Genomic DNA, 26,724 nt, shown 5'->3' with positions numbered 1-26,724 from the left:
GAAGAAACTGGCAAGCTTCTGAGAGTTTCCTGCCCACATGGGACAGCCTTGCAAGCTTCCCATGGTGTATTCATATGCTAAATCCAGTAACAAGCTGGATCTCATTCCCCTGACCCTGAAAGAGCCTCCAGTGTGACATCATTGGGAGAGCAGAGCCGAGAGAGACTTTAAGATCTCAGGGAAAGGACGAATGAGCGGTTACTGAGCCCGCTCGAGAAACTGACGAGTAACGGGATTTCGTGATTCGTGAAGACACTGAAAGAGCATATCAAATAACGTAAGTTGTTTATGAACTTCTAGGCTCACCTCTAAACTGCACATACACAGATTGAAAATCAGACTCTGAAAAATAAAAGTATGGGAGAAACCCCAATCTAGGTGACAGATTGGCAAACTGAAGGAAAAAATCCAAATAGCACTGCAAAACTTTAAAAATAGAATTGATATTAATGCTATAATCTACAGAAAGGTGGCAGAAATCTGCAGCCAAAACCCTGGTAAGATCAATGTATACCAAAATTAAACTATCAACACACTTCACGTTTGTTGTTTCATGTTCATATTTGCTTACACCAAACAGCAAATAATCTTAACATAATGTTCAATATGTTCAAAGAAACCCACAATTACTTGGCATAAAGAGGACCAGAGAAAATCTCAAACTTACAGTATACACCTAAAACAAAGTGAAAGCTAGAAAATCACAGAAACTGAAGATGTTTAAAATAACCAAATGGAAAGTTTAGAACGGAAAATATGAATAATCTACAAAAGAACAGTTGGACAGATTAAACTAGAGAATGGAAAATCACAAACTTTAAAGACAGACTAGAAGATAAACCACCCAATATGAACATGAAGAAAACATAAAACAGTAGTGATTCAGGAACCAAGGGACAATACTTAAAAATACCAACAAACATGCCAAGAGTCTAAGGAGAGAAAGAGCAAGTGGGAGAGAAAGGAGAGAGTGAAGAAGAATGGGGAGAAAGAGAAGAAAATTTTAACGAATGACAGAAACCTCTAGATTCAAGTTCACATGCCCTAAACAGGATGACTACAATAAATATCAAGCCTGGCTATTTCTCAAAAAGCTAAAAATTACAAAGGAAAATCCTTCAAGTAAAAAAAGATACACTACTTATGAAATGAAGGTAAGATAATAAATTTTTGATCTGAAAGACTATATGCCAGAAGGATGTAGAACAAAACATTCTTGAAAGTACAAAACCGAAGAGACTAAATCGAAATTCTTCTCAATCCAGTGAAATTATTCTCCAGGAATAAATAAGAAAGAAAAAAGTGGACTGGAGAGAGCGCTCAAGTGGCAGACAATATGCATTGCATGTACAAAAGATTTGAACTCAATCCCTAGCACTGCATGTCCCACCCCATCCCTAGCACTACCCCTATTAATCAACAACTAGAAAAGGAAGAAATATGTATGTACAAAGGAAACAAAGAGAAATCAATCAATCCAAAAACAAAATTTCAATGAAACCAGAAACTCACCAATCATTAACACTGAAAAATTTTAGCTATGTTTATAGAAATACAATTCATAATAAAAATGCCCCCAAGGACCACATAGGTGGACCACTTGCTTTACAATGTGGTCACCCCAGTTTAATCCCTGGCACAGGATATTGTCTCCCAAGCTCAGAGCTAGGAATAGCCACCGAGTACACGGGATGTACTCGTGTACCCAAACACCTTCCTCCCCCCAACAAACTTCAAGTCTGATAATTTTCTTGGACATTTCCACATTTCTTAAACATTCATGAAATAAAGAATACAAGTCTTGTGTAAAATCTTCCATAAGATGGAAACTGAATCCCCAACTCATTTGAGTTCAGCATTATTCTAATTCCAAAATCAAACAAAAATTGTAGAATTTCATAAAATGCTATTGTAGATTTCATAAAAATAGAGTACTCAACTTTTTAACAGCATACCAGTCAGTCATAAAAAGGAATGAACTATTATGTCTATGCTTTATAGTGCTAGCTTTGGCAGCACGCATACTAAATCTATGCTCTAAAAATGAGGCTCTGGGGCTGGAGCAAGAGCACAGCGGGGAGGGCGTTTGCCTTGCACGTGGCTGACCCAGGTTTGATTCCCAGCATCCGGTATGGTCCCCTGAGCACAGCCAGGAGTAATTCCTGAGTGCAGAGCCAGGAGAAACCCCTGTGCATCGCCAGGTGTGACCCAAAAAGAAAAAAAAGAAAAAAAAAGAAGCTCTAAGGTATGTGGGACGCATGGCGCTGATCTCCAAGCCTGCTCAGATTGGGACTGGGCCTCCTTCACCCAGGTTCCCAGTTTTCCAGTAGCTTGGCAGTTACACCCTCAAACTGCCACCGGCACCATTTAATCTCATCAATGGCCAAGATGCACAGACTATAAGATACAGTTCCCAGAAGAGAGCGATGCAGTATTTCCTGGAGCGCATGGCTGTAAATGTGCACTCTCATGCAGCCCATATACTTATACTCTAGCCCACTGATGTACCTAAAGTAGCACACATTTGTTTGGTTTTAACATACTTGCTTGTATTCTCTTATATACAAGCTTAAATGGCTCCAGAATGAAATACAACAACCTGCACACACTTCCTTTTTATTTGTGGTGGGAAGATGCTTGCTGGTGGGGTGTGTGTTTGAATATTATTTGTAATGAACTACTGTATGAAAATAAAATGTATAAAAATTGCAAAAAAAAAAAGGCTCTGGGTTCAATTGCTGCCACTTTCTCCTGAAAGAAAAAAAAAAAGGGAGGGAGGGTGGAAAAAAGCTATTTAATTTTAAAATGTGGATGATTTTAAAGACAAGACACGGACTAAAAGAATTCACATTTAAGATTATACATCATACAACTTTATTTACACAACATTCTCAAAGAATCAAATGTACACTGGTGAAGACTCTTACTAGCGGTTGCTTGGATTAGGAAGGTCTGACTAAAAAGATGGAGGGAGTGAATTTTTTTTGGGGGGGTGGGAGATTTTTTATGTTGTGGAAATCTACTACATACCCCCCAAAAAACACATCACTGCATGTTATTAAATGTTTTAAAGGAAAAGCATTAAAGCAATGTGAGCCAGAACATAAATCATTTATTTATATTTGTTTGGTGAAGTAAACTAGTTTTATGGCATCAGGAAAAAAACAAAACAAATGACTGGATGAAGAAGCTCTGGTACATAAACACAATGGGATATTACCCATCTGTAAGAAAAGATTACTGGCACCACATATGGTCCTCTGAGAACAGAACCTGATCACCACTGGATGTGTCTCAAAATTTAAAAAAATAATAATCAATTATCTTATTCTCTTTGTTGGAGATGCAGGTGGTTGTTTCCTGACTTGGGATATTGTGAATAATGCTGCAATGAACACAGGATTGCAAATGTCTTTTCTACATTGTGTTTTTGGGCCCTTGGGGTATATTCCAATAAGTGGAATTGCTAAGTCATATGGAAACTAAATTCCTAATTTTTTGAGGAGTGTCCTGATTATTTTCCCAAAAAGCTGGACTAGTCAACATTCCCACCAGCACTGAATAAGGATCCTTTTAATGCTGCATCTACACCAACATTGGTTGCTGTTCTTTTTAATAAGTGCCAGTCTCTGTGATATTAAGTGATATCTCATTGTTGTTTTGATTTGCATTTACCTGATTAGAATACAGAGCATTTTTTATATGGCTTTTAGATATTTGCATGTCTTCTTTGAGGAAGTTTCTGTTCATTTCTTCTCTCCATTTTTAAATAGGGCTGGACGTTTTTCCCCCTAGTAGCTATCTCGCCCGCACGGTGGAGCCTGGTAAGCTACCTGTGGCATATTTGATATGCCAAAAACAGTAACAAGTCTCACAATGGAGACGTTACTGGTGCCCGCTCCAGCAAATCGATGAGCAACGTGATGACAGTGATACAGTGAAAGTTCTACCAGTGCTTTATATATCTTGGATATTAGCCCTTTAGCAGATGAAAATTGGACATATTTCTCCCAGTCTGCGGGCTTTTATTCTGATCAGCATTTCTTTTGAGGTACAGAAGCGTCTTAATTAAATGAAGTCCCATATATTTATCTTTGCCTATGCTGATTAACTTTGACTCCTTAAAGATGCTTCTAGTTTAATGTCATTAAGAATTCTGCCTATCCCGGGGGGCTGGAGAGATAGCACAGAGGGTAGGGCGTTTGCCTTGCACGTGGCCGACCCAGGTTCAAATCCCAGCATCCCATATGGTCCCCTGAGCACAGCCAGGGGTAATTCCTGAGTGCAGAGCCAGGAGTAACCCCTGTGCATCGCCAGATGTGACCCAAAAAGCAAAAAAAAAAAAATTCTGCCTATCCCGGCGCCATCTTGCCGCACTCAGCAGTGAAGAATCCTGGCTGGCGGGCTCTAGACCCTAGACTGAGCTGATAACACCGGGGTGCCCCAGATGGAGAAGGTGCAGTCTCCCCATCTCCTCTAGATGGAATCCCGGCGACACTGAGCTTCTACTAACATGGCTCCGGTGTGTGGGGACCAGGACTATTTCTCCAAACCTTTCTCCAAACCAGGACTATTTCTCCAGACCTTTCCTGATATACAAAAAAAAAACGTTCTGGAACGGCTCCTTTGCCCCTGGAGGGCCATGATCCCAGAGGCACACAAACCAATCTCAGAACTCAGCAGCTGCTGGCAGAAATGCTACAGCCCCGTGCAGCCCCGAGAGAAGGGATTTTGTCCCTTGCCTTTTCCCCTTGTGGCAGCACGAAGACTACCGTCTTTCAGAGCCAACTGGACAGAGGTAGGAGACTGCAGTGATGGGGCGCGCGGGAAATCTCTCGATGGGGGGGGAGGTGCGAAACCGGCCCTGCTTCCTGCCCAAATGGGATCCCGGGTGGCCGGCCGCCCACGAACAGCTCCTCCCCTCCTGAACGGCCATGATCCCAGAGGCACACAGACAAATCTCGGAACGCAGTGGCTACTGGCAGAAATGCCTCTGGACTTAATTACTAAAATACCAGAATTCCAAACCCGCGAGGCCGTGCGACATCATATGCTCTTCATTATCAGCAATAGAAAACGAATGATCTAATGATGCCTTTTTGGCAGGTCTGATTGTTGGGGGGAAATTCCAAATAATAATAGTGGGTTTCTCTCGAAAATTAAATATAATCAGAGCGTAAAGTGAAAATCACCTGCCACACAGGCAGGCTGGGGGATGGGAGGGGGGTATACTGGGTTCTTGGTGGTGGAACATGTGCACTGGTGAAGGGATGGGGGTTTGATCATTGTATGACTGAGACTTAACCTGAAAGCTTTGTAACTGTTCTCACAGTGATTCAATTAAAAACGGAGAAGAATTCTGCCTATGTTTTCTTCAATGTAACTTACAGATTCAGGCCCGCCATCAAGGTCTTTAATCCACTTTTATTTGACTTTAGTGCATGGTGTTAGGGGCCTGAGTTCTTTCTTTCTTTTTTCTGCATTGCCTGTGGCTGGTCCATTTTCCCAGTACCCTGGAAGAGGCTTTTCTTGCTCTATTTAATACATGCTGCTCCTGTAACTGTCCATAAACCTGAGGATCTGTCTCTGAATTTTTAGTTCTATTCGACTTATGTAACAGTCTGTCTGTATTTCTGTGTCACACTTTTTAAATTACTATAGCTTTGCAATGCAGTTTGAAATTGGGCAATACTTCCAACCTTCGTTTTCCCTAGGATTGCTCTGGCTACTCAGGTGGATTTACTATTCCATATAAATTTTGGGAGTAAGCTAGCATTCTAAACAAAATTAAAATTTTTTCCATCATCAATAGTCTCAACCTTTTCAGTTCTTCTATACTATCACCAACATCTATTTCGGGGTGACAACCTAGAAAAATATCACCAGATGAACTTAAAAAAATTCAGTTAGAACTGAATTTTCTAACCCTGGTTTCTGAATAGCACTGAAAGATCTAACACACATACTGGTAACTTATGAAGGCTTATGATATTAAAAGAAATAAACACAATTAAATAGTCTCACTAAATTCTAAGGTAACTACAGAAATTTATCAGTTCCAAGACCTCAGTGCTGTTATGAAACTGGATAACCTCTCTATTGCTTGGGGAAGACATGTACTATGAAAGTTGGTTCCCATATATGTATCATTTCACGTGACAGTTGCTCATGCTATAAAAATATGTTGGGGACTGCTCAGGACCCTGAACAAAAGAGGACCCCGAAACCTTTACCCTGGACAAACCAGAAAATTCCATTACCAGCTTTGCTTGACCTGAGGCACAGGTGCCCTTGTGACAAAGGAAATAGCCAAACTCAAGAGGTAAAAGTAGCCCAGGGCAGTTAACTAAGAGACGCCATTAAGCCCCCCATTAAGTAGAATACCTTCCTCTACCTTGTGCATTCCTCCTGCCAGATGCTCCTGCCAGATAGACCCTTGCCTTCCCCTCCCCACTATTTCTCAACCTACTCTTGAAGAATGTTGTAAGCCCACCTAATACACCCCGAACCTTTCCTTATTTGGTCTGAGAAGACACTTCCCTGATGATTGACAACTTATGTACCAACCCCCTGCTAAGAAAAGTATAAAACCAGCGTGGCAGTTAATAAAGTTGCCCTTGATCGGCATGTGTCGTCTTGGGCCCCCTATTTATTATCCTCACTAGTTTTATTTCAGGTCGGAACCGCTCACAGAACCCACCCAATTAGGAGCGCTTTCCACTGCTGTCTCTCCGCGGGCCGGAGAGATCTCCAGGGGAAAGCGCAAAAATACATCTATCAAGATAACATTTTGTTTTTAAAAAAGAAAAAATGAGTACTTTTTTATGCCTAGATCACATAGTTTGAAAATCTTATATAAAGGTTTCCACAATTTCTTCAAATGAGAAACAAAAGGCATGTTACGTCAATCCAGTAACTTCAACATAGATATTAAGCTAATTCTTCCTTATCAATTTCATTCCTGCATAAGGTATATAAGGAATAAAAGGAGGAGCTGATTATGTAATCTTCAAACTCAAGATTCTATTCTGGGGGTATTCCAGCAGGGTTCAGGAAGCAGAGGGTCGTTCTTTGTCAAGGCTTTACTATTGCTTCTCGGGCCCTGCAGTCCCATGTATCACCCAAGCAAAAGCAAGCCCACCAGTGGTTGGGGATTCCAGGGACACCCAGTGATGCACCAGGACCATGTGGTGCCATGGATGAAACTAGAGCTAACCACAATGCAAGGTATGTGCCTTAACAATTGTACTCAGGATTCCTATTTATCTTCATTCTCATTGCCATTTACTAAAGCACACTACAACCAAGTTAAGTAAATTACAATCAAGTTAAAGGTAAAGACAAATCTATGGCTCTTTCTTACATTTACTTCCATCTGTAATTTCTCAATGCTTATTACAGGTCTCTTTTAGATAAGAGTTGTAAGTGTAGAAAAGAGCGTTTATATTTATATTTACATATACCCTATGCATATTAAAAACAAATGCAAATCAATGAACTATTAGAGACTCATCTCACAAACAAATCTTAAGAGGAATACAGAAACCCTTGGGAGCAACAGCACTTGTTTCACCCAGATGGATGAAAAACAGAAAAACAGAAACATTACTGTTAACCAGCTCTTTTCCCTTTCCCCCCCAATCTTTAAACTTTTTAACTGAATCATTGTGAGACAGACCATTACAAAGCTGTTCATGGTTGGGTTTCAGCCATACAGTATTCCGACACCCACCCGTCCACCAGTGTACGTTCCCGCTTCCCAGCACTAGTGTCCCAGGTTCTCTCCCATCACACACCCCCGCCTGCCTCGACGGCAGGTGCTTCTCCCCGCCCCACCTTTGGGCACTGTGGTTTGTAACACTGATACTGAAAAGTTATCAAGAAAATCCCGTTACTGACTTTTAACCCTCAGATCGTGCCCAGCATGGTCATTCCCAGCATTACTGTCTTACTGGTCTCTATCTTACCTACCCTCAGCCCCCCACTCACTTGGGGTTAGTTCCAACCATGGACCGGTCGTCCTAAGCCCTATTTTCCCATTTTCCCGGCCATGGATATAAAGTCTTCTGATACATATATACATATATATCATATATATATCAGAAATAAATGCAGTCACTCTCTATCTGCCCCCCTCTTTCTGACTCATTTCACTCAGTATGATACTCTCCATGTCCATCCATTTATAAGCAAATTTCATGACTTCATTTTCCCTAACAGCTGCATAGTATTCCATTGTGTAGATGTACCAGCTCTTTTCTTTAACCCTCAATCTACCTTCAGAACACTCCTGAATGGAAATGGCCATCTTTGTCTACCTCCTGCCCAAAGAGGGAAGATGAGAAAATAATGAACGATGTACAAAATCACTTATAGAAAGAACAGATTCGGGGCTGGAGCGATAGCACAGTGGGTAGGGCGTTTGCCTTGCACGCGGCCGACCCGGGTTCAATCCCCAGCATCCCATATGGTCCCCCAAGCACTGCCAGGAGTAATTCCTGAGTGCAAAGCCAGGAGTAACCCCTTAGCATTGCTGGGTGTGACCCAAAAAGCAAACAAACAAACAAACAAACAAACAGATTCTAGAATTTTAAAAGAGAAATTTGTGACAGTGCTTGTTCCAGTTGAATGGGAAAAGACTTCAGTTGTGCTTTTTTTAAAGAGGGGGAAATGCTCAGAATATTACCTCTGAAATACTGTTCTGCCTATATAAATACAATTTTTCAAACTTTAATAAGAGCTTCAATTATAGCAATCAGTCTCTTTTTGCAAAGATGTTAAACATCACACTAATTTCCCAAGAAATGTGTGTGCATATATATTTATATATTGCTGGAGTGAGAGCACAGCGGGTAGGGCGTTGCACATGGCCGACCCGGGTTTGATTCCTCCACCCCCAGTTGGAGGGGGCGGGTTGGCCCGTGCCCGCCAAAGCAGATCCCCTGGCAGCCACTTGCTTCCACAATCCAGAATTGTGGCCACACCCCCAGCGTGACTCCACGGCCTCAGGACAGACCTTACCAAGACATAATCTGCTGAAAAGTCTGAATGTGGATCTCAGCGCACCAACACCCCTGACCCAGAGACACAGCAGCAAGTCCTGGAAGACACCACAGCACCTGCGATCTCTCCAGGCCCCCTTCCGAGCCAATTTCACCACCTACTCCCGATGGAATCCCGGTGTACAAGAGCTTCCACAAGCAAGGTCCAGGTATGGGGGTTCCAGGACTGAATCTCCAAGCCACATTCATAATCGCGGCCGTGTGAGCGCTCATGAAATTCAAAATAAGCATGGTTCCCAGGTCAGCAGACTGGCTGTCATGCCCCCAGTTTGCCTCCAGGCGCCATCTTAGTCCACCAACAGCCCTGGCCCAGTGACACAGCAGCGAGTCCCAGAAGACAGCCTGGCGCCGGAGATCTCTCCGGGCCCCTACTGGGCGAATGTCACTGGGGCACCCAGAAGGGGCAGGTGCAGTCTACCGCCTACTCCAGATGGAATCCTGGGGAGCAAGCGCTTCCACAAACAAGGCCCAGGTATGCGGGCTACAGGACTGAATCTCCAGGCCACACGGTGGCAGGAGATGCGGGCTGCCAGCAGACTGGCTGTCATGCCCACAATCTGCTCCGGGTGCCATCTGAGCACACCAACAGTCATGGCCCAGGGACTCCCAACTGAATCCCAAACTGGGTTAGTGCCATACAGAGATGTCTCTGGAACACAACCACAACCATTTACAATCTAGCAATTTACGTTCATAATCGTGGCTGTGTGAGCTCTCATGATATGCAAAATGAGCAATGGAAAATAAATTATCTAGCATCTGCCCCTGGCAGGTAGGCCTGAATGGTGGTGGGAAATTTTGAGCAAAACACAGTGCCCAAAGTTAGAGACAGTATTGGGAAAACTGTCTGCCATAGAGGCAGGGTGAGGACTGGGATGTGGGTGGTGGAGAATGTACACTGGTGGAGGGAGAGATGTTTCATCGTTGTATGGCTGAATATCAAACAGTAAAGCTTTGTAGCTCTATCTCATGGTGATATAATTAAAAAAAAAAAGTAATGTGGAATACCCATCAGATAAGGGGTTAATATCAATGGTATATAAAGCACTGGTTGAACTCTACAAGAAGAAAACAACCAACCCCATCAGAAAATGGGGCGAAGAAATGAACAGAAACTTTCCCAAGGAAGAGATACGAATGGCCAAAGGGCACATGAAAAAGTGCTCTACATCACTAATCATCAGGGAGATGCAGATCAAAACAACCATGAGATACCACCTCACACCACAGAGACTAGCACACATCCAAAAGAACAAAAGCAACTGCTGTTGGAGAGGATGTGGGGAGAAAGGGACCCTTCTACACTGCTGGTGGGAATGCTGACCGGTTCAGCCCTTTTGGAAAACAATATGGATACTTCTCAAAGAAATTGAGCTCCCATTTGACCCAGTAATACCACTACTGGGAATATATCCCAGAGAAGCAAAAAAGTATAGTCGAAATGACATCTGCACTTATATGTTCATCGCAGCACTGCTTACAATAGCCAGAATCTGGAAAAAAACCGAGTACCCTAGAACGGATGACTGGTTGAAGAAACTTTGGTACATCTATACAATGGAATACTATGCAGCTATTAGAAAAAAATGAAATCATGAACTTTGCATATAAGTGGATCAGCATGGAAAGTATCATGCTAAGTGAAATGAGTCAGAAAGAGAGAGACAGACATAGAAAGATTGCACTCATCTGTGGAATATAGAATAATAGACTATAAGACTAACACCCAAGAATAGTAGAAATAAGTAACAGGAGGCTGACTCCATGGCTTGGAGGCTGGCCTCACATTCTGGGGAGAGGGCAACTCAGAGAAGGGATCACCAAGTATAATGCGGTCGGAGGCCATGCGGGGGAAGGGTGATGCGGGCCGAATATAGACTAGAGACCGAACACAGTGGCCACTCAACACCTTTATTGCGAACCACAACACCTAATTAGAGAGAGAGAACAAAAGGGAATACCCTGCGACCGTGGGGGGGGGTGGGGGGAGATGGGATTGGGGAGGGTAGGAGGGATGCTGAGTTTACTGGTGGTGGAGAATGGGCACTGGTGAAGGGATGGGTTCTCGAACTTTGTATGAGGGAAACAAGAGCACAAAGATGAGTAAATCTGTAACTGTACCCTCACGGTGATTCACTAATTAAAAATAAATAAAGAAAAAAAAAGTAATGTGGAGTTCATGCCCAATTCAATCAGCTTAACCAATGGCTGAACAAGCAGTACTCCTACACTATTTAAAGTAAATAAGTAAAAATAAATCACTCTTCTACATAAGAATCTGGTATGGGTAGATACTGAATCTCAAGCATAATCTTAGTACAAAGCTTTAAACACCCCCAACCCCGCTTTGAGTATGTTTTTCATAATAATCTTAGCAATTTTCTGGCATATTGTGAATTTTCTCACCATAATTTTTGAGAAGTTATCTTTAATTTACATATAATAAGATTGAGTAACTTATCCAAGGTCTCAAAGCCCATGGTAATAGTAAGAATGGAATACACTAGGCCTTTTCCAGAAAGTAACATTAAAATTATTGAAACAATAATGATAGCACTATTAATGTTTCAAATGACAAAAGAATTATTAGAATCTTATGTCTTGTTCTCACTTTATTACTGGGATACAGTATCATCTATTCAAATAAGCACCCAAGAGATAGCTTTCAATAAATGATTTACACATTAGGGACTGGAGCGATAGCACAGCAGGTAGGGTGTCTGCCTTGCACGCAGCTGACCCGGGTTGGATTCCTCCATCCCTCTTGGAGAGCCCGGCAAGCTTCCCGTGGCATATTCGATATGCCAAAAACAGTAACAAGTATCATATAGAGATGTTACTGATGCCTGCTCGAGCAAACAGATGAACAACGGGACGACAGTGCTACAGTACATGTTAGGCTTAAACAAATATAAACTTTTTTCATGAAGCAAAAAAAAAAAAAAAATTAACATTTCTTGAAAGAATGAAAAGATGGAAGTTCTCAGTAAAGAAATAATAACTCTACTCCAAGCGCCAGACGCAGCAGCCGCCGCGATGTTGATGCCCAAGAAGACTGGATCGCCATCGACGAGCTGCTCTTCAAGGAGGGGGTGATGGTGGCCAAGGACGTGCACAGGCCCAAGCACCGGAGCTGGCGACAAGACCGTGCCCAACCAGCACGTCATGAGGCCATGCAGTCTCTCGAGTCCTGGGGCTACATGAAGGAGCAGTTTGCCTGGAGACATTTCTACTGGTATCTCACCAATGAGGGTATCCAGCATCTCCGGGATTACCACCTGCCCCCCAAGATCGGCCAACACCCTGTGCCGCAGCCGGCCTGAAACCGGAAGGCCACGGCCCAAAGTCTGGAGGGCGAGAGGCCTGCAAGACTCACCTGTGGGGAAGCCGACAGAGACACCTACCGGCGAAGCGCTGTGGCCCCTGGTGCCGACAAGAAAGCGGAGGCCAGGGCTGGGTCGGCAACCGAATTCCAGGTCGAGGACGTGGTCAGCCCCCTCAGTAAATTGGCGATTGCTCTGTGTTGAATGAACCTACAGCCAGAAAAGCTGATCCTCCTGTTCTGTTTGCACCGTGTGGCTTGAGCAGAACCACCGTCTGTGGGTCAGAATATAAACCTGGCAAGGGCTGCGGCGTGCAGTGCGGAAGGTACCTGCCTTGCACTCGGGTGGGCTGAGCACCACTCCCAAGACAACAAAAGGATATAGGCTGGGATTAAAAAAAAATAACTATTTTAAAAAACGGAAAGAAACACAGGGGTAGGATGGAAACACAAAAGAGATCATTCAGAGGGCTGAAAGTGCTTGCATGGGGCGGGGGCCAATTTAATCCTCAGCACCACACGGCCTATGAAGATCAGGATATACCAAATCACTGAGCCCAAACAACAAATATCACGTCCACATTTTGAGGCCAAGTAAATATTTCTGGCAGCGACTCCCCGGTCTCTGAGAACAGCTAGACAGTTTTCCCTACAAAAAGAAATAAAGGAAAATTTGAGGGTGGAAGGTAGTACCAGGGTTACCGTGCTTGCCTTAATACATCCAACCCAGTTCAATCACTGGTACGACATAGTACGGCCAGCACCAACAACAGTGTTCTCTGAGCACAGAGCCAGCAATGAGTACTGAGCACTGCTAGGTGTGCTCTCCCCACCCCCACAAAAGGGGAAATTTGAAAACTGGAAAATGTGAAGTCTTTTTTTGTGTGTGGGTGTGCTTTTTGGGTCACACCCGGCAATGCACAGGGGTCATTCCTGGCTCATGCACTCAGGAATTACTCCTGGCGGTGCTCGGGGGACCATATGGGATGCTGGGATTTGAACCCGGGTCGGCCGCATGCAAAGCTAACGCCCTACCCGCTGTGCTATCACTCCAGCCCCGAAAAATGTCAAGTCTTAAATAAGATTTCAATAACAAAACAAAAGTCAAAGAAATGGGTAAATAAAGGGATGGTACAGCCATGGAAATGACCTGGGGCTGGAAAGAGTGCAGAGGGTAGCGTCCTTGCTTTCGCACATGACCAACCCTGTCAATCTCCAGCACCCTTGCCAGGAGTGATTTCTAATGGCAGAGCCAGGAGAGAAGGAAGGGGAGGGAGGGAAGGAGAAAAACAGAAACATACTGTAAGAAAATGAAGAATCTTGACATCCAAAGTTCTATTCATGGTATTTGAGTTCCAGAGAGAAGCTGGTACAGAAAAAGAACTTACGACAAAAAGTAATTATGTCAGGCAAAAAGGAATTATGTCCAAAAGTCTCCCAGAGTTAGTGAAATGAGAAATATTAAAAATTGACAAAAATTCTTAGTACACACCAGGAAAGATAATTCAAGATGAACATGCCCAAAAAATCATGATCAATAGCAGAGCCAGGAGTAAGGCCTGAGCACCACTGGCGTAGTGCAAAAATAATATAGTAAAGCATATTAAAGAGTTTTTTTCTTAAAATGTTTAAAAAATGTATGATCACTGTTTTCATTACTTGCCAATATTTTTCCTAAGAATGTGCTTTTTTAGGGTACATTTTCATCCACTTTACATTCTTAAAGCAGTGTAATAAGTTCTATGTTACTGTTTCTTACATATAAGGAGCAGTGATACCATGTGGAATATATATTTGTAAAAAGAAATTACTGAAAGCAAAAAATACATAACTCTCTAGCCAAAACAATAGATAGTACAGTGGGTAGGGTGTCTGCCCCAGATATTGTCAACCCAGATTCAATCCCTGGCAACATAAGGTCTCCTGAGCACCACGAGGAGTAATTCTGGAGTGCAAAGCCAATAGTAATTCCTAAGCATCAACAGGTGTGGCCCAGAAAATGAACAAACAAACAAAAATCCCACAACTCTCAACGAAAAAGTGCAGTTTTCATTGTATGTATATGAAGCACATCTGTTACCTATAATATAACAGTCATTGGGAGGAATTGGATAGTCTAAATTTACTTCATATGTATTAATGTAAAATAGCTTGTGAATGCTTAGGTATTAATATTATAATCCCTAGAACAGCATTTTTCAATAAAATTGGTCACTTAATTAAAACATTTCTAGTAGCTGTATTTTGTTTGTTTTTTGGGACACATGGAGGTACTAGTGGTCCTGTGTTCAGGGACCACTCTTGGAAGGGCTTGCTGGAGAATATGGGATGCCAGGAAGGAACCTGGGTAGGCTATGTGCAAGGGAAGAGCCCTAGCTCCAATAGCCTTATTTTTTTTACTTTTTTTTTGGGGGGGGGGGTCACACCCAGCACGCTCAGGGGAACATAGAGGAGGCCGGGGATGGGACCTGGGTCGGCTGTGTGCACTTACTATAACTATCACTTGGGCCCCAGAAGCCTTATTTTAAAAGATGAAAAACGGTCGAAGCAATAGGACAAGGGTTAAAATCCCTTCCTTACATCCAACCAACATGGGTTCAAATCACTGCCTCCACATATGATCAACCAGCACTGACAGGGTTCCTTCTATTCTGGGAGCAAAAATAGCTCCATAGCATTCCAGGACCTAAACCCCCACCAATCCCCCCTACTCTCTCTCCCCCACACACCCAATTTAAAAAAAAAAAAAAAGAAGTTGAAATAGGGGCCACAGCTCAAAGAGCTTTTTCTAAGTTCTGTTGTCAGTGTCTGGGTCTTGATTTCAGTGTTGTTGACTCTGTAGTTTGGATACTCTATCATTCCTTAACACCACCTTTGTACCTTAATCCCCTGACCTGGGCCCACTGCTTCTCATCTGTCCAGACATAATCTTTAAAAAGGGCAGGCAATGCCTCTGGTGCTAGGGGGAGAGGGCATTTGGAACTGAGAAGAGACCACTATCCAAGACGTGTGCTGAAAGTGGGTAAATGACTTTACCCACTTTACATGATGGCCTCTCAGTATTTGTATAGCATATTGTAATGCCCAAAAGGAAGGAAGAGAGGGAAAGAGAGAGGGGGGGGAAAGAGAGAGAAGAAAGGAGATAGGTGCCTGCCATCTGCCATGGTGGCAGGGTGGAGAGGTGGGGTGTGGGATGGGTGTTGGAACATTGTATAACTGAACCCCAATCATGAAAGCTTTGTAATTGTTTATCTCATGGTGCCTAAACTAAATTAAAAAAAAATTTTTTTAAGAAATAGAACTAGAACTATAGAATGGGAGAAAATACTTTCAAATTATATGTATAAGAAGATAATTTGGGACATATAAAATGTAACGAAAGGAAAATACTCAAAATTTGAAAAAAAAAAGAGGGGGCAGGCAATGGAGAACAAAAGGAGCGTATCACATCAATAGCTGCACTAAAGTAAATAACCCGAACACATAAATTTACAGTGGTTATCAATCTGGACTTTTGTTTATTTGGGGGCCAAAACTGGCACTGCTCAGGCCAAGGGCTCACTTCTGCGAGCAGGACTTACTCCTTGTGGTGCCTGGGGCATGCTGAGACTGAACCTGGGCCAGCTCCACACAAGACAAGTGCCCTACTCACTGTCCTATTTCTCTAGCCCAGAAAAATCGTTCTTACCACTAACAAAGAGGTGAGAGAAACATGTGGGTTTGATTTCTAAAGTTGAAAACATACCTTATAATTTTCACCACAATTGTTGGTGTTTTACAAAGGAGATACATATAATCTTTAAAAGAACATATCTGGGGCCATGAAGATAGCTCAATAGAGTATGTTACACGTTTTGTATACAGAAAACCTGGTTCAATTCTGGCACTGCATGCTATTCCCTGTGCACAAGCTGGGAATAGCTCGGAGTACTGACAGATGTGGCCCCAAAACCAAACCAAATTTTTTTTTTTTTTTTAAAGAGCATGGTGATAGATTAGTGTTGGAACACTGAATGCTTCTAACAACTGTATGAAGAACAACTTGTAAACCACAAAGATTAAATAAAGGAGAAGGGAAAAGAGCATGATCTGCTCTACATCTATTTTACCTGGAGATGTTAGAGTTCAGTCATAGAACAGGTGTCCATATTAGATATGAGAGCCCAGAATAAGGTACTGGAACTCAGTCTGCTGATGAGACCCTTAGTACTAGGCATATGAAAAGCCTGGTGTGAGGACTATGTCCTGGCAGGAGGGACCAGATACAAAGTAGAGTGAAAACATTATACAGTTTGGGAGAGAGGAGCAGTGGGAACAAGAAATCGGCTATATACTGTGGACTAATTATATCAGGTAAATAAATCAAGTTTTTTTGACATATCGAATACGCACTTGATATGCCAAAAACAGTAACGATAGGTCTCATTCCCCTAACCCTGAAAAAGCCTCCAATCATTGGGAAAGATGAGTAATGAGAGGTTGCTAAAACCTCAGGGCTGGGAGGAATAGACGTTACTGGTGCCCTCTCGAGTAAATTGACAACAACGGGATGACAGTGATACAGTGACAGTGAAATAAATCAAGGACAATGAAAATCAGGTTTATCTCCTATGAGAAGGAGTTATAAAATCTGTAAGGGGAGAAAACAAAACTAAAACTGGAGAAACTGGTGACAAATTGTGGCTTTCTACATATAGATACAAAAATAAACATAGTATCCAAATTTTGGTTTCTAAGTATCTGCACTCCTTGGTGAAATGGTTGATTTCTAGATATATGGTGGTGAAAGTACAAGGTGATCATAGAACATTATTGCGTTTCAAAGGAAGGAAATATTCAAAGCAAGTCAAAAAGACACAGAAACTAATTTGAAGGAATTTTCACTGATCAAAGCTGGAACGACCTGAGAAGAAAGAAAGAACAAGTTTGATAAGGAATAGGCTATTCAGTCTAATACTGAGCAGCACAGTTACAGAACATTTCCATCACCACATAATGGTGTATTACAAGACAGCACTACCTGAGTGTTTGGGAGGCCAAACGAATACAGTGAATAAAGAATAGTTTCAAACGGAAGTGAATATAGATTCTTAGCACAAGTGCCCTAACACCTAGCATGTCACTGAGCTTCTCTAGAGTCACAGGCTCTTTTCTGTAAAATGAACTGAGTACACTGAGCACTATATGGCTGCTGAAAAGATCAAATGAAAATGTAACCTGTCTAGAACAGAATCAGTTGCACACAGCATCTGATAAAAACTCTTGTATCTATAGTAACATACATTCTTTTTAAAAAAAAGATTTCATTATTGATCACTGAGATAGACCCTTACAAAGCTGCTCATGCTTAGGTTTCAGTCATACAGTGTTCCAACACCCATCGCTCCACCAGTGTCTATTTCCCAGCACCAGTGTCCCCAGTTTCCCTCCAATCACCCCCCCACCCCAGCAGCCTCTATGGCAGGTCTCTTCTCCTCCCTCTCTCCCCACCCCTACTTTTTGAACATTGTGGTTTGCAATACAAATACTGAAAGCTTATCCGGTATATCCCTTTACCTACTCACATTCTTTTTTTTTTTTATTAGTTTATTTTTAATTAGAGAGTCATCGTGAGGGTACAATTACAGATACATACATCTTTGTGCTCATGTTTCCCCCATACAAAGTTTGATAACCCATCCCTTCACCAGTGCCCATTCTCCACCACCAGTAAACCCAACATCCCTCCCCCCCTCCCCAGTCCCGTCTCCCCCCACCCCACCCTGCCACTATGGCAGGGTATTCCCTTTTGTTCTCTCTCTCTGATTAGGTGTTGTGGTTTGCAATAAAGGTGTTGAGTGGCCATTGTGTTCAGTCTCTAGTCTGTATTCGGCCCACATCACCCTTCCCCCACATGACCTCCAACCACATTTTACTTGGTGGTCCCTTCCCTGAGTTACCCAGAATGAGAGACCAGCCTCCAAGCCATGGAAACAATCTCCTGGTACTTATTTCTACTATTCTTGGGCGTCAGTCTTATAGTCTATTATTCTATATTCCACAGATGAGTGCAATCTTTCTATGTCTGCCTCTCTCTTTCTGACTCATTTCACTTAGCATGATACTTTCCATGTTGATCCACTTATATGCAAACGTCATGACCTCATTTTTTCTAACAGCTGCATAGTATTCCATTGTATAGATGTACCAGAGTTTCTTCAACCAGTCATCTGTTCTAGGGCACTCGGGTTTTTTCCAGATTCTGGCTATTGTAAACAGTGCTGCGGTGAACATATAAGTGCATATGTCACTTCGACTATACTTTTTGGCTTTTCTGGGATATATTCCCAGCAGCCTACTCACATTCTTAATCTTGTATCTCAGTACTTTTTAGATCTTGTTTAAGATTTAGTTTGAAAACAACAAGCTAACTGTCCTTGGTCCAAAAGTCAGTGAGCTCTATGCTGTTAAATTCAATGAAAAATCCTTTAGTCCTGACTTTTATCCAACTCTTACCAACACTTAACCCTACAAACTATACTCATTTTAAAATTCTTTCTTTGGTTACTTTAATACCACATTCACTTTCTTCTTCTTTGACATTCAAAGTATTCTTGGAGACAAGTCATACTACCCCATAAGCCTTCATCTTTTTATGTTAGAGTTCACTGATAATTTCATTTTACCATCCTTTTTTCAAGTTATAGTTCCCTATCTAGGAAATTTCACCAATAGTTTCAATTACCCATAAGTGACTCCCTGTGATTCTCTATTTTCAGTCCGTAATTTCTCCAATTTTAAAACAAACAGTCTGTCTAAATAAACTTCCTCCTGAAAGCTCTATAAGCACTTGAAATCTAAAATGTCACAATCAAAAGAACATGGTCATCCAGTCTACAGAATGGGAAAGGATTTTCACCCAATACCCATCCGATAAGGGGTTGATATCAAGGGTATATAAGGCACTGGTTGAACTCTACAAGAAGAAAACATCCAACCCCATCAGAAAATGGGGCAAAGAAATGAACAGAAACTTCCCCAAGGAAGAGATACGAATGGCCAAAAGGCACATGAAAAAGTGCTTTATATCACTAATCATCAGGGGGATGCAGATCAAAACAACCATGAGATACCACCTCACACCACAGAGAGTGGCACACATCCAAAAAGACAAAAGCAACCACTGTTGGAGAGGATGTGAGGAGAAAGGGACCCTTCTACACTGCTGGTGGGAATGCCGAATGGTCCAGTCCCTTTGGTAAACAATATGACGCTTCTCAAAAAATTAGAAATTGAGCTCCCATTTGACCCAGCAATACCACTAGTGGGAATATACCCCGAAGAAGCAAAAAAGTATAGTCGAAATGACATCTGCACTTCTATGTTCATCGTAGCACTGTTTACAATAGCCAGAATCTGGAAAAAACCCGAGTGCCCTAGAACAGATGACTGATTGAAGAAATGGAATACTATGCAGCTGTTAAAAAAATGAAATCATGAACTTTGCATATAAGTGGATCAACATGGAAAGTATCATGCTAAGTGAAATGAGTCAGAAAGAGAGACAGACATAGAAAGATTGCGCTCATCTGTGGAATATAAAATAACAGAATAGGAGACTAATATCCATGAATAGTAGAAATAAGTACCAGTAGGTTGACTCCATGGCTTGGAAGCTGGTTTCACATGCTGGGGAAAAGGCAGCTCACATAGAGAAGGGAACACCAAGTAAAATATGGTTGGAGATCCTGCCTGGGGAGGAAGATTTGTGCTGAAAGTACACTAGAGACTGAACATGATGGCCACTCAATACCCCTATTGCAAACCACAACACCCAAGTGGAGAGAGAGAACAAAAGGGAATGCCCTGCCACAGAGGCAGGGTGGGGTGGGGGGAGATGGGATTGGGGGGTGGGAGGGATACTGCGTTTATTGGTGGTGGAGAATGGGTACTGGTGGAGGAATGTGTTTGCAAACATTGTATGAGGGAAAAACAAGCTAGAAAATGTGTGAATCTGTATCTGTAACCTCATGGTGATTCACTAATTAAAGAATAAAATAAATTAAAAAAAAAAGAACATGGTCATCAATCCAATTCTTTCTCTTCCCCACCTACTTTCAATCTTTCAAGTGAGGCCTGTTGACTACAAATATGAACCACTTTTTTTTTTTCTTTTTGGGTCGCACCCAGCAATGCACAGGGGTCACTCCTGGCTCATGCACTCAGGAATCACCCCTGGCGGTGCTCAGGGTACCATATGGGATGCTGGGGATTTGAACCCGGGTCGGCCTCGTGCAAGGCAAACGACCTACCCGCTGTGCCAGTAGTGCCTACTCCAGCCCCCAAATATGAACCACTTTTGCAATCTCCGAAATTCTTGCTATCTTGAGTCAAGATATCTACATTGCTTCTGAAGTACTGCAAAGATCTCACAACTAATTTCGTATCTATTCCTATCACCACTCTCTTCAACACACTTAAATTAGTAAATTATAAGTGTCAGAAAGGTAGTACAGAGATTAAGGAGCTAGCCATGCAAACAACGGGCCCCATTAATCCCCAGAACTGCATAATGTCCTCCACCACCATCAGGAGTGATCCCTGAACTGAGATATAAGCTCTAAGCAAATGCCAGCTATGGCCCAAATGGCCTACCCTTAACCCCCACAAAATTACTGTATTATATAACACTGGTAAGCAGTAAATGTTATGGAGCAAAATTTAGCTTAAATAGAGTTGGGAAATGTACCTGTTGTTTTAAACAGAGTATCCAGAGCAAAAACCTCAGCAACAGGGTAGAAGTGTGGCCACAGTTTAAAAACAGGAGACTCAAAAGACTTAGTCCTGGTAGGCCATAATAAGGACAGGGCATGACTGAGAAGGGAAGTCATTTGAAAAGTGCTAAGATGCAAAATCTTCGATCAGGATCATGCTCACTGTTGAATGCTAAAGGGTTAGGTCAGTGTTTCCCAAAGCAGCAACACTATGCTCCCCCCAATAGGGGGTACTGTGTTGAATGAGGGGAGGATGGGGGTTGAGGGAAAGCTGTGCCTGTAGAGTTACCTCAGGTGCAACTAACTGGGAGGGGGGCACTGTTTACTCACTTAAGGTATGTTATCAGGGAGGTGCTATTTATCTCACACACACACACACACACACACACACACACACACACACTCCTGATCTTTTAAGTGAACTAAGGTCTAGACTGTTTCAGGACACCTAATCTGCAAGATGTTTTTACAATTTCTATTGCAGCACCGTAGCACTGTCATCACGTTGTTCATCGATTTGCTCGAGCGGGCAGCAGTAACGTCTCCATTGTGAGACTTGCTACTGTTTTTGGCATAGCAAATACGCCAGGGGTAGCTTGCCAGGCTCTGCTGTGTGGGCGAGATACCCTCGGTAGCTTGTCGGCGCTCCGAGAGGGACGAGGAATCAAACCCGGGTTGGCAGCTTGCAAGGCAAATGCCCTACCGCTGTGCTATGCTCCACCCAACTTCTATTGTCACCAGTTTTGTTTTGGCTTTGTGAATGTTTGGTATAAATTGGTAAATATTCACAAAGCTAAAACAAAACTGATGACAATGCAAAAATAAGCCTTGCAAACATAATGACAACCTGTGTTTTAACTTTGGGCTCTACTCAAAGCTACTAATAGTTAACCACAATCACATGCAAGATAAGAAAGGCCATTAACATTTTCTTGGAGGCATAAGATATGAAAAATTTAGGTTTCAAGCTTCTTTATTTCACTGGGCAAGGTAAAGTCAAGATCCAACTAATTTCAATAAAGAACAAGGATAGGGGCGTGCAGAATGTGCCAAAGAGAAGTCACAAAGAAAATAATTCCAGGGATTTCCCCCTCTCCCAAGCGCTGGGTGCTAAAGATCAGACCCAGGGCCTCACACATAAGGCAAACAAGTCAGGCGTTCTACCCTGAGTCACATCCTAGCCCCACACTCCTTATATACCTATCATCCACTGGAGTTACATTTTACACGTCTCACTGATGTACTAAGAATTAGTCAAAGAGTTGCAAAATCACTCAATATCTTTGTTAATGCAAAAAAAAAGCATCAACAGGACCGTGTAACCACTGCATTCGCCCTATCTGCAGATTAAAAGCACAGCTTAAAAATTCAATGGCCCCTAAGTAGTTTCATGATTGTCCCAAAGACCTTATTACTACCACTGAGACACTAAAAAAAGTCACCCTTAAAACATCTCCATCATACAATTTTTCAGAGAACACCTAGAGCGCGAATGAATTTTCCATTTCCCCCCAGACATACTGGGGGGCGGGGGCGGGGTCTTTACAGCATGAATACGCTTAGACAGGCCAGCGCATTTCATCCCATTTTGCCACAAAAACTTTAAAACGTACTCAAGTTCTCAGGCTCTAAAACAATGACTTTCACTTGCAAGCACCCCCAGAGAACCCAAACAAAACACTGCCAGCCGCCTAGCTACATTGTTACGCGCCGGCGCCGGCCCCTCTCCGCCTCTGTTTACCTGCAGGAACAACCCCGGGCAGACGCAAGGACGCGTCACAGCGGGATTTCCCGCAGCGGGGCACCGCGGGCGCGACCGCGGACGGGCGGGCCAACCGCCGGGGACCCCGACCCCTCGTCCCTGTCCCCTCCGCTCCAGCGCCGGGGCCGAGTCCAGCGGGCCACGGTCTAACTTTCGCCGCCGCCGGCTGCGCTTGCCCGGCTCCGAGCCCGCCTCCCCCGCACACTGCCCCACGGCGAGCGGCCGCGGCCGCAGGGCCACGCCACTGTGCGGCCCCTGTGCGGCCCCGGCGCCCGCCCGCCCGCCCGCCCGCCCGGCCCGGCCTGGCCCCCAGCCCGCGGGCCCGCGCGGCTCGGCTCGGGCGGCTCTGGCGGCTCGGGCGGCTCTGGCGGCTCGGGCGGCTCAGGCGGCGCGGGCGGCTCGGCTCGGGCGGCTCGGGCGGCTCGGGCGGCTCGGGCGGCTCGGGCGGCTCGGGCGGCTCGGGCGGCTCAGGCGGCTCGGGCGGCGCGGGCGGCTCGGCTCGGGCGGCTCTGGCGGCGCTGCCGGCGGCGGGCCGGGGGCGGCGGGGCCCGGCGGGGGCGCGGGCGGGCGCGAGGCCTCCCGCCGGCCGCCCCAACTTTCCTCCGCGCCGCGCCGCGGCCTCAAACTTTGCCCCCCGCCCCCGCGGGGACCCCGGCCCGGCGCGGCCGCCGCGCGCCCCCCCCCACGCGGGCCGGCCCGGCTCACCTCAGGCGCTGCCGAGGCGCTGCTCCGCGGCGGCTCCTCGTCACGCCGCCGCCAACTTCCCCAACATGGACTCCGGCCGGCTGCAGACGGCGCCGCTGCCCGTACGCCGCCCGCCCGCCCGCGCCGCGCCTGCTCGGCCTCCGCCCCCGGCGCCCGGCCCCGCCCCCGCCCCACAGCGCGGCGCGCCCCGCTGACGCCCGCCGGCCCGCCCCCGTGCGCCCGCGCGCCCGCGCCTGCCGCAGCACTCGGCGGGGCCGCGGCGGGGCGCTCGCGCGCCGCCATCCCACGGCGACGCGGAACGTGGCGGGCGGAGTCGCGTCCGGCGCATGCCCGGGAAGGCGCGCGGGCGGCTGGGAAACCGCCCCCCCCCGCGCGCACGCCCCGCCCCCGCGCACGCAGCCCCGCCCCGCGCACGCAGCCCCGCCCCCGAGCACGCACGCCCCGCCCCCGAGCACGCACACCCGGCCCCCGCGCACGCACGCCCCGCCGGTCGGCGCCCGAGTCGCGGCACACCGACACAGGGAGGGGGACCCCTAGGGACCCGGCGCGAGCGCGCTTCAGTGGCACCTGCCATTCTGGTTTGGGTTTTTTGTATTTTGGTTTTAGGAAAGCAATCTAGGGCCAGCAGCGATAGCACAGCGGGGAGGGCGTTTGCCCGGCACGCGGCCGACCCGGGTTCGAGTCCCAGCGTCCCACAGGGCCCCCTGAGCACCGCCAGGAGTGACCCAAAAAAGGAAACGATTAGAGAAGGACCGCGATGTAGGGCTGAAAGATGAGTTCAGCATGTGGTGCGGCGGCGTTGGCAGCGGTGCCCGCGGGAAACGCCTTCTCTGGAGTGAGAAGGGTCCCTGACGTCAGGCCCATCGTTTATTTTCAAAGTGTGTAGGGGTGCCGAGTCTACACTGCAGGGCCCGGCACCACAGACTTAGACTTAAAAGCCGAGGGAAGAAGTTGCCTGCTTGATTGACGTTCTCCAGTCTCCGAGCCTTGATTCTCATTAGAGAAATTAATTCTCTCTGGATAAGAAACTCAGTTTGAGGGGTCGTGGAAACGGTGCAGAGGGCTAGAACACATGCATTGCAGGAGTCCTTGGTTCCTGGAGCACCACTGCGACTGACCCCAGCACCGGTGACACAGCTAGGTGTGGCTCCAAAACGAACAAAAATGAGTTTAGGGTCCAGAGCGAATGTACCGGGGGTAGGGCGCTTGTTTTTCCCGCAGACAACCCAGGTTTGATGCCCAACACCCGGATATGGCCCAAGTTTCCCAGAGTGCAGAACCCCCGGAGTAAGCCCCGAGTACCACTGAGTCTAGTACCTCCCCCCCAAACAAACTGAATTAGAAAGACCACTTTGGTTAGATGATTATTGTGTTGTGGGTGAAAGAGGAGCCTATTGCCTGAGAAAGCTGCGTTCTGCCTTCCATGAGCAGGAGAAATGAGGTGGCAGCCTCCAGAATCCTTCAATATTTGCGCTCTCTCTACCCACCTTGGTCACCCGGGGAAATGGCCTGGGGAATTCTAGGACTGTTTTAAGTCGGTTTTGGCATTTGCTTGGTACTCAACAGCCCCACAAGGTGGTTGTCTAACTGCACCTGAGTCCCATTTGTTCTGCCAGGTGTGACCCGGGCCACACAACTTCTTGGGGGAGCTATGGAACCCAGACTAGAGCGAGGAATTGCTCTTTGCAGAAAAGGAAAGTCTTACCCAGACCTTTTCAGATCCATTGCCTTCCCTCACAGAAAAGAATAATGAAGTAACACAAGTTTATTTGGAATAAAAGGGGAGAAAAATGCATGCTCAGGAGAGAACATAGGCTTCTGCAGAGTGGAAGGAAAAAAATGAGTACACGTTCCAAGCAGGAATGTGGACACTGAGGAAATGCAGCTTACAGTAAGAAATTACCCATCTCACGGAGAGAGGCTGGCAAATTCACACCTTTGCCTCTGCCAAGTTTGTGTGTACCCAGTTATCCCAAACTGCCTCCCCACAATCTGTTGCTAGGGTGGTTGGAGGAGGTGAGCTTGGAATTATCAGTGGTCTTATTTTGATGTGCTTTAGCTGGAATTCTGTAGTTCAGTAGTTTTTCCCTTCTCCTCGGTTGGATGCTGTGTCCCAAAGGCCTGTTGTCATGTCTTTGCGCTAGCTTAGGTTCCAAAACACTGTACTTTTCTCCCAGTGTAGATGGCCAGGCCTTCCCTGTCTGTGACTCTATCGGTTTGCACATACATTCAATAATTTGTTGGGAACTGCAATGTGGAACGTCTGTGTATCTTCTTTTTCTTCTCTGTAGCTTGTGCCACAGAGGAACTGTTTTTTCAAAGTTACTGACTCTTTAAACTTAATAGGTTACTTTTTCAAAGATTTCCACAGAATTCTAACTTAACCAGCCATAGGTACCCAACCCCTTTCTTCCCTCCAGTCCCACTGCCCAGTAATAGCTACCACAGGATGAAGCGCTTGGTGCCCTGGGCTCACAAACGGTTCACCCCGCTTGCCTCTAAGTTGTGATGCAGCACGCCATTAGCATGTTTTCCTAAATCTGCCGCCTTTATTGCTTCTGTCCTAGCCTCTCGGCATCTTGCCCAGAATGCCTTCCTCCTTACTTTCTCATGGACTGTCACTCCTGCCGCAGTTGCCCCGATGAAGCTGGTGGCGAGCTCCCCAGCTACCTACTCTCTTTCAGTTGTATCATGTTTTTTTTCTGCTCAGTATCTGTCTTACAATATAAGAACAAAGTCTTGCTATTTTTCTGAGTAACTCCTGCCATATTATCACCTAGAGGTCAATAGGACTTGGTAAGGAGGTGAAGAAATAATGAATGGCAACCTTGTATCTATTTCAAAGTCTTTAGAGCATTACAGTGTATATGTTGTAATACTTTGAAGTATCACAGTGTATATATGTCTCATGGATGCTTTGGGGATTTAAATGGACCTTTCTGGGTTTTAAATAGTAGAAGGAACAACACCTTTAACTTCTAAAGGAGTTAAAATCGTGTCTTCTGTTGGAAGAACAAATTACTTTTCCTGCTACCAGAGCTATAACTTATGATTAATAGGTAAGACAGTAAAAATTATGTAAGAATTGCATGTAAACAGGTCAGCTAACACTTATGATAT

At 45.0% G+C, this 26,724-nt stretch overlaps 1 protein-coding gene and 1 pseudogene across 1 annotated transcript in view; one reads left to right on the top strand and one right to left on the bottom strand.

Annotated features, from left to right (window-relative positions):
• The window catches only part of SCAF11 (SR-related CTD associated factor 11), a 90,176-nt gene extending 66,425 nt beyond the window's left edge, over nucleotides 1-23,751 (bottom strand). The window contains exon 1 of the mRNA XM_055141409.1: nucleotides 23,605-23,751. The gene's annotated coding sequence lies outside the window, so the exon portion shown is untranslated. The remainder of the gene's footprint in view (nucleotides 1-23,604) is intronic.
• On the top strand, nucleotides 7,196-12,567 carry LOC101554071 (40S ribosomal protein S10-like; annotated as a pseudogene).
• Nucleotides 23,752-26,724: the final 2,973 nt, after the last annotated feature.

The sequence above is a fragment of the Sorex araneus genome, chromosome 6 (assembly GCF_027595985.1).
Source record: "Sorex araneus isolate mSorAra2 chromosome 6, mSorAra2.pri, whole genome shotgun sequence".
Taxonomy (NCBI): Eukaryota; Metazoa; Chordata; class Mammalia; order Eulipotyphla; family Soricidae; genus Sorex; species Sorex araneus.
Note: the sequence above shows the minus strand (reverse complement) of the source record. Positions and strands in the feature narration are given on the sequence as shown.